The sequence below is a fragment of the Grampus griseus genome, assembly GCF_964374135.1.
Source record: "Grampus griseus genome assembly, chromosome: 2".
Classification (NCBI taxonomy): domain Eukaryota; kingdom Metazoa; phylum Chordata; class Mammalia; order Artiodactyla; family Delphinidae; genus Grampus; species Grampus griseus.
Genome location: NC_139018.1, coordinates 79261605 through 79274700, shown reverse-complemented (window position 1 = coordinate 79274700; position 13096 = coordinate 79261605). Strand labels below are relative to the sequence as shown.

The 13096-nt window shown below is 37.1% G+C and overlaps 1 protein-coding gene and 1 pseudogene across 2 annotated transcripts in view; both read left to right on the top strand.

The window, feature by feature from the left end:
• The window catches only part of DPH6 (diphthamine biosynthesis 6), a 179223-nt gene that overhangs the window by 44462 nt on the left and 121665 nt on the right, over window positions 1-13096 (top strand). The window lies entirely within an intron of this gene.
• Window positions 6374-7273, top strand: LOC309819459 (small ribosomal subunit protein uS2-like; annotated as a pseudogene). Its single transcript has one exon. The product of its transcript is annotated as a small ribosomal subunit protein uS2-like (transcript).

Below are 13096 nucleotides of genomic sequence, written 5' to 3'. Positions count from 1 at the left end.
GAAGAAGAAAGGCTCTGAAGGCCTCTCTGCTATTTGTTGGGTAAAGTCTTGGCGTGCAGAATGTAGCTATCCAAGGCTTAAAGCATGTTGGGACCCTGTGTGGGATGCCAGTGCCATGCCCCTAGGCACGCTGTCATTCAGCCGCAGATTAATTAACCAGAGGCTGCAGAACCTCATGCTTTCAGTCAGCCCATTCTTGAGGCAGAAAATACAAGGTTTTTAAAACCTTGAACATTCAAAAAAGTTTTTATTTCCTTAACAAAATCAGAGTGTATAGTGACAGTTTTTCTGGGAATAGTTTTATTATACATATATAAATATATATGTGTGTATATATATGTATATATACATATTTATAATTTTTGTCTCTTTGCACCAATGAGTGATTTAAATGGATTAAAATTTTTTTAATCCATGCAGAGGATGATGTGTATAGCCTCCAAAGAGAGGATTTTTCTAGTGTCACTGTGCATCTTTAAAACTTCCTAATTAATGACTTATTAAATCACAGTGAGTAGTGAGCTCTTAATTATGATTAAGACTTATGAAGTTTCAATAGAGTCAACCTAAAAAAAGTACATTTATATATCTGAGTGATCACAAACGATACATTCACATTTTCATTAAGACCATTTTTTATCTTCAGCAAGGACATTTCCATTCATACATGCATAGAAAGTATTTTGAGGTGAATGAAGATTTTTACACTGTAGTGTTTTGTTTACACAACACAGTTTTAAAAATAACTTTTAAAATAACTGTTTTAAAAATAACTTAACATCTTATCTGTATATTCATCTATAGAAATGAGTACATTAAATTTGAAATGAGCCTTTATTTCCCTTGTCCATTTAGCTTGTTTTATAATTATATTAGGCATTATTAATAGCTTATGGGTAAAATATTAATAACTAATTATTTTCTAAATATAGAGCAAGGTCTGTGTTGATAAGATAATGTTTCATTTGTACCTTAAAGTTAGGAAAGAATAAGGCATGTTTTCATTTTTATTTTTTAGCTGTGAAGAATACGACTCCCTCTCCCGCCCTGCAACCTTTTTTCCCTTACACTGTCAATTTTTTAGCGTTCTCACTGGAATTTATTTTGTTGTAGTAAATAAAAGACAAGTCATTATTAAACAGATTTTTCTGTTAATTCAATGTATGATTACCCTTTGCCATAGGTACTTTTAAGGGCTTTTATCCAAAATAAAATTCATTAAAAATGCAATTAGAAAAATCTATTGTTAATGACTGCTTGAGTGACTGGCTCATAATTGGCTCATTACAATAAAAAAGCCACTGTTTAAAAATCTTGACAATGAGATACAGTACAGAGTGAACACTTCATTGTAAGGCCCTGTATGATTACAAGATCCTGAAGGTGAAGCAGAGAAGCATGCATATCTGAGACTCCAGCAGAACTTTCTCTTTTACACCGGTACAGTGAGTTTAGGTCGTGACCTAGCATGGGCTGTCAAAGTAGGAGCCCCTCTTATTTACAGTGTCCCACACTGAAGAGTAAACTTAGGTAATATATTCCACTTAAATGCTAGCATTCAGACTCCTCTTTGTTTCCCTTCCCCAGAAATCTTTTCAGTTGACTTAGATTACCAAGTCGTAATCAGGAAATCTTTAGTTCTGTTGGGGCTAAACTAACAAAGACAATATTGTCATACAAGCCATCATTATTACCTGCCCTTTTGTTAACGCAGGAAAGCTTGCAAATAGCTCTTTTTTAAGCTCCAGAATTTTTGTTGAAGCATTCCTAGAGATGTTTTTGTTCTGGTATTTTGGTGATTTAATATTTGCGTTAGATTATTTTTAATTAATTAATTTTAATTCATTTAATTTTTAGGCCATAAATTGCAGGTAAGATAAAAATACAGACTTGGTGATGCAGGAAGGAAAGTAAACTGTACATGATAAGGTTTTTCCTTAACAAATTAGTTTTATTTCTCTTTTTGTGTCTTGGGCTTGACATACTGTGGTTTTAATAATGAACTTGCAATGTCAAACATCAGCTGTTCTTTGCGGAGTATCAAATTTTAAAATACTGACAAGTATAAATAAGAATGATCATTAAATCTCTGCTTAGAGTTCCACCTATAAGGCAAAAATCGTAAGTTCCAACAGTAGTTTAAAGGGCTTCTTTAATGAGCCCTATATTTCCAAAATGCTCTTCCTGTTGGAGACTAGAAAAACAGTAAAAGTTTTAAAGACTGCCGACTCCTGCTTTTGTTTAGTCTACAACAGCAATATTAATGTTGCTTTTGTGTTCTGGTGAGTGACTTAGGTGTAATTTTTCATTATATGTATTAAAAGTTGAATTATTTTGAACTTTGAACTTTAGACCAGCCCACGTGTGAACCTTAGTGTATAAACAAGGCAGTAACTTCAGGATCAGAATCACTCAAGACCACTCATATTATTAAATGCAATCCAAGAATGTTGACGTTAGAATTTAATATAAATTAGGAAAAAACTCTCAGTGAGATACTCAATAGTTTTTAAAGAAATAAGACACATTTAATTGACTTCATTGTAGCTTAAGTAACTAAACTGCTCTGAGTATTTCATCATTGCTCTGTTTGTGCTACTTTGCATTTCTCTCATCACCTTATTTTGTAACCTTTGCATTTTTATTTTTCTTTTTCTCAATAGAATTAAGAGGAACCGCCTGCAGAGGAAACCACCGTTTAAAACATGGTGGAAACCACATTGCTTTCCGGTTGCATTTTTCTTTAAAGATCTACTTAAGGCAGTTTACCTCTACTCTTAAAATCAAAAACTGTACCATGAATTTCCCCCACTTAAGGCTGAGTGAGACAGCTTCAATCTACCTCACACTTATATGCAGTTGGGCATGTAAGCTGATGCCTTTGTGATTTATAAGTGTAATTTAGTAAACCATTTAGTAAATGCCATGGTGTGTCATACCAGTGCCAAAATATTTTATACATGTAGGAATTAGAGTAGCGGGAAAAACTATTGAGACTAAAACTTCAGTGTTTGTTTGGTTCATGTGGATATCTTGTAATATTTATAATGTGATGGCTATTCATGATCAAGTTTTGTGGCTTGGAGACAGGCCTAACATTTCTGACTTCTTCTTGCCTTTATGTATTTTACTGTTTACTTAAAGATTGCTTGTGTAGATGGTAGAGTTCTTTGTTCACTGGAACTTCAAGGAAGAGTCTATACTTGTATTACTATTTAAACAAAAATATTCTCTGCATATTGCTAGGTTTTTAGCCATTTTATAGGCAAATAATTACTAATTAAGATTATGATGTCTCTTATGATATATTCATTTATCTTCCCATGTCCAGAGCACATTGATTTTGAATAGTAAAGGCGAGCTACATCTATTCATTTATCAAATGTATTCTGAGTGACTGCTGTGTTCTGTGTACTGGATACAAATATCAGTAAGAGAATGTCCCAGTTCTCTAAGAGCTCATAGTCTGTATTACTAATGACAGAACAATATTATATTGTGATGATAGAGTTGGGTTTTTTTTTACAAGTATTTTGGGAATGTAGAAGTAGGAGAGAGAGATTAGCTTTACCTGGGGAAGGTGCAGGATGGGTGGTTTGGAAAATACAGATGAGTAATGATTCATCAAGAGAGAATGAAAAGTGACTTCCCAAACTGAGAGAACATTCTATGTGCAGCAGAAGATGTGACAAAGCATGGTACATACTTCTCAGAGTTTGATGATTAGAGGATATGTGTAAGTAATTGCAGGAGTAGAAGTGAGAAGGTAATTTTGGAGCAGGTTATGAAGAGTCTTGTGTGCCTTGCTGAAGAGTTTGGAGACCCTGTTTTGTAGGTGATGGAGAGTCATTGAAGGTTTGTAAGTTAAAAACCTTAATGGATAGATTTGTTTTTGTAGCAGTGTAGAGGAAGCATAGGGAGAAAAGAGATGGAGTCTAGGTCTTTCGAATATATTGAAATCAAGGTATCTCAAAATAGGAAGTAATGAAACTAAATAGGGAAAAATCAAGACTGGATAGATTGATGGTAGTGATTATTAGTGTATAATTAATAATCAAAGTCATGTGAGTAAATATCCTTACCCAGGGGATGAAGTGTTGCATAGTGGGAAAGAACTGGGCTCTGGTACCTGGTTTCTCAGTTACTGCTTACTAGCTATGTGACTTTGGGCAAGTCACTTAGCCTCTTTGTGCCTCAGTTTACTTTTCCATAAAATGGAAATAAATACTGCCTACCTTATAGAGTTGTGATGAGGACTGAATAAGTTAATGTTGTGTTAATTATTATTATTAATGTTATGCTATTATTTAGAATTGAGAGTCAGGGTTTTTTTTTTTTTTCCCATGAAGTGATTTGATAAGGAGGAAAAAATGGCTAATCAGTAGAAGGAACGCATTTTATAAGATAAGAGAGATTGGGATGTGTTTATAAGTTAAGAAAAAGTAGTCAATAGAGAGGAAGTTATTGAAGACAAGTGACTGAATGAGATCCAGGAAGATATGGAGGTGACGGTGTGAAGAGCACAGGATTGTGGGTTAGCTCTGGACAGAAGAATATTGATATGTTTAGAAAGGAGAAATGGAATGATAAAGGACTATGTGTCCTTTGCTATTTTTTTTTTCTGTGGTCTTGGAGGCAAGACCATTTACCTCAAGTGGGTGGAGATGATGGAAGTAATTAAGGGATTTGAGGAGAATTTTAAACATTTGGAATGATCCCTTTGGAGAAAAGAAAAGAGGACTGATTGCCAAACTGCCCAGAGTCCATGTGTGGTTAGAAATCAGAAATTTGAAAAGGAGATAGTTTTTAAAATTTAACTTTCACTTAAGTTGAAAAGAATTAGGAATGTTTGGTAAGTAAGATCACTTTTAAGGAAGCAGATTACTTATGTACTTATATCAAAGGTAAGTAGTAAATATAATTTATTATGGAATATATAACTAAAGCATTCCAGAAACCATAGCAGATAGCAATTGCTAAGTAAAATTTCTATGAGAATAATCTTCCATACTTCAGAAGGGAGAATACAGCATTAGTATGAACTTAAATGAATACAGCTGCTGAAAGATTCTGTTTTCTGGGCAACAAACAACAGATGATACAGTCACTTTATGATGGTCACTTAACTATGTCAGTGATGAAAGAATCACATACCAGAAAACAGTTCATAGATTCAAACAAATATAGTCCTCCCTTTCTAGTATTAATAATGATCCTAAATAGAAATAGGTGCCTAAACTGCCTTCTTAAGTGAATTAAAAACAAAATGAGGGGCTTCCCTGGTGGCACAGTGGTTGAGAGTCTGCCTGCTGATGCAGGGGACACGGGTTCATGCCCCGGTCTGGGAAGATACCACATGCCGTGGAGCGGCTGGGCCCGTGAGCCATAGCCGCTGAGCCTGCGCGTCCAGAGCCTGTGCTCCGCAATGGGAGAGGCCACAACAGTGAGAGGCCCACGTACCGCAAAAAAAAAAACAAAACAAAATGAAAGAGAGATATCTACAAATAAGTTAAATAAATGTCTGCATAACAGTCTAGTGTTGCAATTTTTCTATATTATGTATAAATTGCTTCAAGAGTTATTCCAAGTAGCTTTTTTATTTTTCAAATATTCCTCTTTAAATGTTTATCCTATATTTAATTTATAAAACAGTAGTCTCATTTTTAATAATTGAGAATAACCTTTAAAATATTGTCACTTAGTTTACATTAATTTATACTACAAAGGATGAATAAATATCCCAATGTCAACTACTTACTGTTCTTTAACTGCTGAGAAATGGACAGCTTATAGTTTGGATTCACCAGTAGAAAACAAACAAACTGAATGGGCAATTATTTGTCAATAGGAGAACAGTGGTTGGAAATAGTAATGTAGAGATTCTGGTGGTATTTTGTTTCCTATCACTCTGGTGGCTATTTAATGCTTAATTTTTCTTTTTCTTTTTTAACTTTAGAATGAGGAAAATTTTAAGCATGTATAAAAGTAGAGAGAATAGCATTATGAATCCCCATATAGCTGTCTCCCAAATTCAATAATTTCCCACTCATGGAATGCTTCATATAAAGTATACAGATTCATATGATGTCTTGGTGCCAGTATAATTAGCTGTATCTTAATTATAAATATAGAAAACTGCAGAGCAGCATTTAAAATTGTCAATTTGCATAAAAAGACTTAGAAGGAGTAAGTTTTTCCTCTGAATGAGCATTTTAAAGCCATTGTTTTTATTGTTTTCCAGTTAGGAAAATTAAAGCATCATAGTTCTAGATTATTTATCAAATGAGAGATTGAAGTCAAGAATATTTGCCACGGCTTTCCGCACCAGATAAGGGTCAATACGGCTTTGTTCTGGATTCCCATCACAACTTAAAGGGAAACTTTAACAATGTCTGGAGCCCTTGATGTCCTGCAAATGGAGGAGGATGTCCTCAAATTCCTTGTAGTAGGAACCCACTTAGGTGGCACCAACCTTGACTTCCAAATGGAACAGTACATCTACAAAAGGAAAAGTGATGGCATCTACATCATAAATCTGAAGAGAACCTGGGAGAAGCTTCTGTTGGCAGCTCGTGCCATTGTTGCCATTGAAAGCCCAGCTGATGTCAGTGTCATATCCTCCAGGAATACTGGCTAGCGAGCTGTGCTGAAGTTTGCTGCTGCCACTGGAGCCACTCCTACTGTTGGCCGCTTCACTCCTGGAACCTTCACGAACCAGATCCAGGCAGCCTTCCGGGAGCCAAGACTTCTGGTGGTTACTGATCCCAGGGCTGACCACCAGCCTCTCACAGAGGCCTCTTACGTTAACCTGCCTACCATTGCTCTGTGTAACAGAGACTCTCCTCTGCGGTATGTGGACATTGCCATCCCATGTAACAACAAGGGAGCTCACTCAGTGGGTCTGATGTGGTGGATGCTTGCCTGGGAAGTTCTGCGCATGCGTGGCACCGTCTCCCGTGAACACCCATGGGAGGTCATGCCTGATCTCTACTTCTACAGAGATCCTGAAGAGATTGAAAAGGAAGAGCAGGCGGCAGCTGAGAAGGCTGTGGCCAAGGAGGAATTTCAAGGTGAATGGACTGCTCCAGCTCCTGAGTTCACTGCTACTCAGCCTGAGGTGGCGGACTGGTCTGAGGGTGTGCAGGTGCCCTGTGTGTCTATTCAGCAGTTCACCACTGAAGACTGGAGTGCTCAGCCTGCTACTGAAGACTGGTCTGCAGCTCCCACTGCTCAGGCCACTGAGTGGGTAGGAACAACCACTGAGTGGTCTTAAACTGTTCTTCCACAGACTTTAAAATGGAAATAGGTTGATGGAAAATAAACAGTTTCTAAAAAAAAAAAAAAAAAGAATATTTGCTACCTAGGTGTAAGGATTGAACTGAACTTGAGAATATTCCATGCTAAACCTAAATTGGATGGGTTAAGGTCTGGCTTAAGAATGTCTTTGACCCATTGTGTAGTCCTTTTTACCTTGATTAGGAATTCTCTGAGAACTATTTTAAAATATAGCCACCCTTAAAAGAATATGAACAAAATTAAAATCAGAATGACTTCCTACTTTTTCTCTAGAAGATAAATGTAAAAACTTGAGTTTCGGAAGTTTATTAATGAAGGAACAAAAGTACGATCAGGGGGGCTTCCCTGGTGCCGCAGTGGTTGAGAGTCCGCCTGCCGATGCAGGGGACACGGGTTCGTGCCCCGGTCGAAGATCCCACATGCCGCGGAGCGCCTAGGTCCGTGAGCCATGGCTGCTGAGCCTGCGCGTCCGGAGCCTGTGCTCCACAGCGGGAGAGGCCACAACAGTGAGAGGCCTGCGTACTGCAAAAAAAAAAAAGTATGATCAGAGTTTTATTTTAGGGTTAACTTTTCAGGAACATATTTACTCTGTTTATTAAAAAAACAAAGAAACAAACAACTAGACTGACTCTCTAGTACACAAATCAACTCAATGGTTCCTAAAATGTTTTCTCTGTGTAAAACAGAGACCGAGCCTTTGTTTTTCACTAGGAAGTTGAAGAAAAGTTGTAATGTGCAACTAACTTTTCTATGTTTTTTATCTTTTATGTGAAACATTATGAATATTTCGAGGAAGAATTACACTTGTTAGAAATTGACCCATTTAGCAGTTTAGAGGACTAATTGAGTTTTTGACTAAGCTGAATACTCATGCTAACAGGAAGGCTGCTCTGGCATCCATGAGAGTCACTTTGCTGAAAAGTGAAAAAACAAGCTAAGAGGCCATGGTTTTCAACAGAAAGTGATATAACCATGAAAGGAAGCTTCTAATGTTTTTCCATATCTTAGGTTGTTATTATTATTGTCGTTGATTGTCATTATGAAATTAGGGGAAATATCTTTTGGAAAGAGGATGGGCAATGAGAGAGGGAAAAAAGGGAAGAAATACACGGACAGTCGTTTGAATGGAGAAATTCGTATAATGCGTAAATCAAACTAAGCCCCATTTTATTTAACGTTAAAAATTATCATGAAAAGAGAGTACATGTTAAAATCTGCTGGCTTGCAGTTTATTCCTAGTAGAAACAAAATGCTGGACAATACCAGATTTGAGTAGGCATGGTGCCTTGTTCATATTTGGGTACCCCAGTTATTTGTTAAATGAATAAGTAAATGCCAGTGAACAAAGCAGTGGAAGTTTAGCCTTCATGTGAACAAGTATGTAGTAAAATAACCTACACTGCTTGTAGAATGATAGGTTGAGTTATTATTTAAATCACAACAAGGACCCCCAAATCAATATATGCTTGTTAATAAAAATAGCCCTAGCACTCTCATTCTCCTTGATCACTAGATTACATTGCCAGCAGATGCAGTTCTGAGAAAAGGTAGTGAATATCAAATTAAATTGACTTGGATCATATTGAGCTTCTTGTTAGTATGCTGAAAACATTTGCAAGGTGGAGAGTATAGCCATCAGTGATCTATTCATTGACTGTAGCAATATGATTTGACTCATAGAAGGTATAAGATTCAGGACTGAGAATAGGAAGCTTCTAATCAAGAGAGAGCCCATCACTGACTTCCTAACCATCAGCATTATATGGAGTGGTTATGATACTGATTATGTTGTGGCATACACTGATACATTCATTAGCCTGGAAAATAGAGGACTTACTTAAAGGATAGGACCAAAAACTGTCCTCATATTCATGATAGGGGTGAACCTAGAAAAATATGACAACTTCCTTAAAATTATTAACTTTACCTCTTATCTCATCAACTTCTTAACCTCTTTGCCCAGTGGAAAACAAGCCACATTACAGTCTGTGACCTTGTTGACATTCAGAAGACTGAATGGTTGCTTTAGCAAGCTGGTTGTTATGGGTATGTTATTGCAGGAACCTATTCCTGCTTCTTTCTATTGACACTGCTGCAGCTGTTGGCAAAGTACTTTCTGAGTTAAATGGGAAGCTCGCCATCATGACACCTCTGCACCTATGCCCACCAGGCACACCTGTCAAATACACAGTGGTCAGAAAGTAATGGAACAAGCATCTGCTAGACCCACAAACTTGTGATTTTCCTTTGCTGCTGTGACTAGTTATTCTCTTTAATACTTAAACAAGTTCAGTTATTGATAAAATGATTTTGGCTATGACAAACATGCTATTCACATTAGGACCCTGGGGCCTCTATCCCTATAGCAGTAGCCGGCAGACCATCTCTCTTAACTCTTCCCTCGTTATCTTCCCTTTCCTCCTCAAACACACAGTGGAATAATTACTATTTCACATCTAAACCTTTTCCCAGATTTCCATGGACGTAGGTTCGGGGCCAGAGATATTCTTGTATTCTGTGTCATTAGTAAAATTTGATAGGTTGGAACAGAGGAGGTACACATATCAGCCTAAAATGCATTTGTAATCAAAAGGTAAGTTAAGTCTTATAATCATCAGAAAAATAACTTGTGGGGGGAAAGGAAGGGAAGGGAGGGAGGGAAGGAGAGATGGGGAGAGAAAGAAAGAGACGGAGGAAGGGAGGAGGGGAGAGAGGATTCTGCCTTGGTGTAAGTTCTATAAGTCCTGCACTTAGACTGTTTCATTTGGTTCTGGTTGTAGTATCTCAAGAGAAATTTTGTCAAGAGCAAAGGGAATTGGAAAGGAGTATGAGAAGGAAGAACAAGGTCATTCTATATTTAGTGTTCTAGAACTGGCAAGAGACAAATTTAGGAAAATAGAAAAGTATAGAGTGGCTTTCTCAGGGAAGAGCAAACTACTGGAACTTGCTACTCTGAGAGCTACAACATTGTGGGAATGGTTAAATAAGTTATTCCCATGGGATATCCCATTAAATATCCCAATGGGATAGTTCAGTGCTAAAGCCTATATATTAACACATAAAAATGCATATGATTTAACGAGATAGAAAATTACACGTATACTTTGACAACATCTATGTAAAAACAACTGTATGAATTGAGACTAAAAGGGAAGATCAAAAGATCAAATTGTATTGACTCCCACAGTAGGCAGGCCCATTCCTAGCAACAGCGAAGCCTGTACTTACCACTGGTGGCCATTTCTTAACTGTACTTCCTGGGAAGTGGGGAAATGTGGGATGAGGTGAGGGGAATGAGTAGAAAATTTCTAAATAACTAACCTTATGCTTTGATAACCATGTGACAACCTGTGCAAAATATCTGTGTCTTATGGTAGACAAGGAATAAGAGGATTCTCTAATTTTCTCCCAAGAGGTGATTTTATTTTTAAAAGTGAGAGTTGGGAGAAAGGAGTGAATGCGGGATGGGGAAGAGAGACTCTAGTGCTCATATAAGCTCATGACTTTTCTGTTAAAAATGAGGGACCTGGGCTTCCCTGGTGGCGCAGTGGTTGAGAGTCCGCCTGCTAATGCAGGGGACATGGGTTCGTGCCCCGGTCCGGGAAGATCCCACATGCCACGGAGCGGCTGGGCCCGTGAGCCATGGCCGCTGAGCCTGCGCGTCTGGCGCCTGTGCTTCGCAATGGGAGAGGCCACAACAGTGAGAGGCCCGCGTACGGCAAAAAAAAAAAAAAATGAGGGACCTGAGACTGAAAGGGGATTTTTGTTGTTGTTCTTGTTTTGTATTTTAAACACTTTATCATTCTAGATCTATTTGGGACAAGCCTGTGAACTTACAAACATCCAAGAGCATGGTTAGGAAGACATTTGAGATAGTTATTAGGGGCAGGGGCTTTTAAACTTCTGAACTATCCAGAGAGAAAGTACTAACTATTAAACTATGACCTTGCGTGGTGCTGGACTTAAGAGTCTTGTATCTGCTCAACCTATAGCAAGTGAAGAGGATGGTTTGCAGAGTGATGAACTCATGTTGCATAGGCTTCCTTCTAGTATTGAAAAAAGAATACAACTCTGTGCAGTCAACAATAATAGGCCATTTTAACAGATGGCAATCTTTTGTTCTGTGGTCTTCCATTCGTGTGGTATTTGGTGTTTCTAAACTGTTATATGATTTTTACACTATTGGGTAATGTTAGTAGAATAATAATTGTTTTTTTAAATACCTCATACTTGGAGTAATGGCTTTGGAATGACAGTGGATAATATTAACTAAATAAGTTTGAAGATCAGTTTTGTGTCTTGGTTTTGTTACTTTTAACTATGATTTTGAGTTATCTTTTTCCCTCCATTGTATTGAGAGTTGATTAAATTTTTGATAGATTGGCAGGGTTAGTATTCTTTTTCTTTTCTCTCCTCCCCCTGACCCCCACCCCCAAAATATAGAGATTGATTAAAAAAGAGGTTTTTTGAGGGTTTTTTGGTTTTGGTTTTGGTTTTACTGTCAGTAGTTAACCATATTATTGAGCTCTACTTTCTCAACTTCTGACTATGGATATGGTTACAAAAAATTTAGGAGTACCCTTCCCAGGACAAGAAAACTTGCTATGTGAAAAAGGAACACAGTTTAGAGAATAGAGTTGATTCCAACTCTACTAGACAACTTTGTATCTTGGTATCATTGATGGTTTCCAAAATGTGTAAATATTTGTAAATTCACTCCTGAACAACAGCAAAAATAACAACTGCTGTATAAGGAAGAACTCACTAATACCTCTTTCTTGATTCCATAATATTTTATTTTTAGATTTCATTAAATTTCATTCATTTATTTAACAAATATTCATTGAGTACTTACTGTGTGACAGGCCCTATGCTTACTGCTAGGAGTATAATGGTGAGCATCTGCTTAGAGTCTAGTAATTAATGTCTATGTTAATTACTAATTAATTACATAATTAGTTGTTAGTGTCTACAGATATTAATCAGATAAACCATCTAAAACATAAAATTGCAGCTACGACAAGTACTACAAAGGAGAAGTACATGAGGCCATGAGGAGGAATTTAAACTGGTCAAGGATTATGAAAGGCTTTCTTGAAGTGAGGTTTGAGTGTAAGAAATTTGTCCAATTGAACAGTATCTGACTAAGTGCTGGGAAGGAAGAGTGTTTCCATCCCACCGATGGCTGTGAGCAAAGGCCTCTAGCAGGCAGGAGAGCAGCCTGGTGCATAGTATGAGGCTGAGAGAAAGCTAGTGTGGCTGCAGTGCTGAGAGTGAAAGTTGAGAGTGATATGTGAAGAGGCTGAAGTAGGTAGATTTGGGTAGAATTTACTTAGGTGGTTTTATTTGTAAGTACTCATCAAGGTGTCCACTTTGATACACTTTTCTATATGTGCATTCTACCTCAATTAAAAAGTTTGCTTAAAATTTGTTTGGGTTCACTTCAGAGAATATTTTAGAAGGGTCCAAAGTTTTATACAAAAGAGCACCTTAGTAATTCTCTTTTATCCACTCCTGGTTACCACTCTCCCTTCACTAAAGGCAGCCACTATCCTGGCTTCAATCACCATGGGTTATTTTTGTCTATTGTTAAACATAAAATAATTGGAATCATAATATTTATGAGTTTATATCTGGCTTCTGTTGATCCGTTTTATGTCTATGAGATACTTCTGTGTTTGCACAGAGCAGTAACTTGGTGCACTTTTATTGTAGCATAGTATCCCAATGTATAAATATACCATATTTTGTTTATTCATTCTACTATGGATGGTCATTTGGGCTCTTTCTAGTTTGGGGC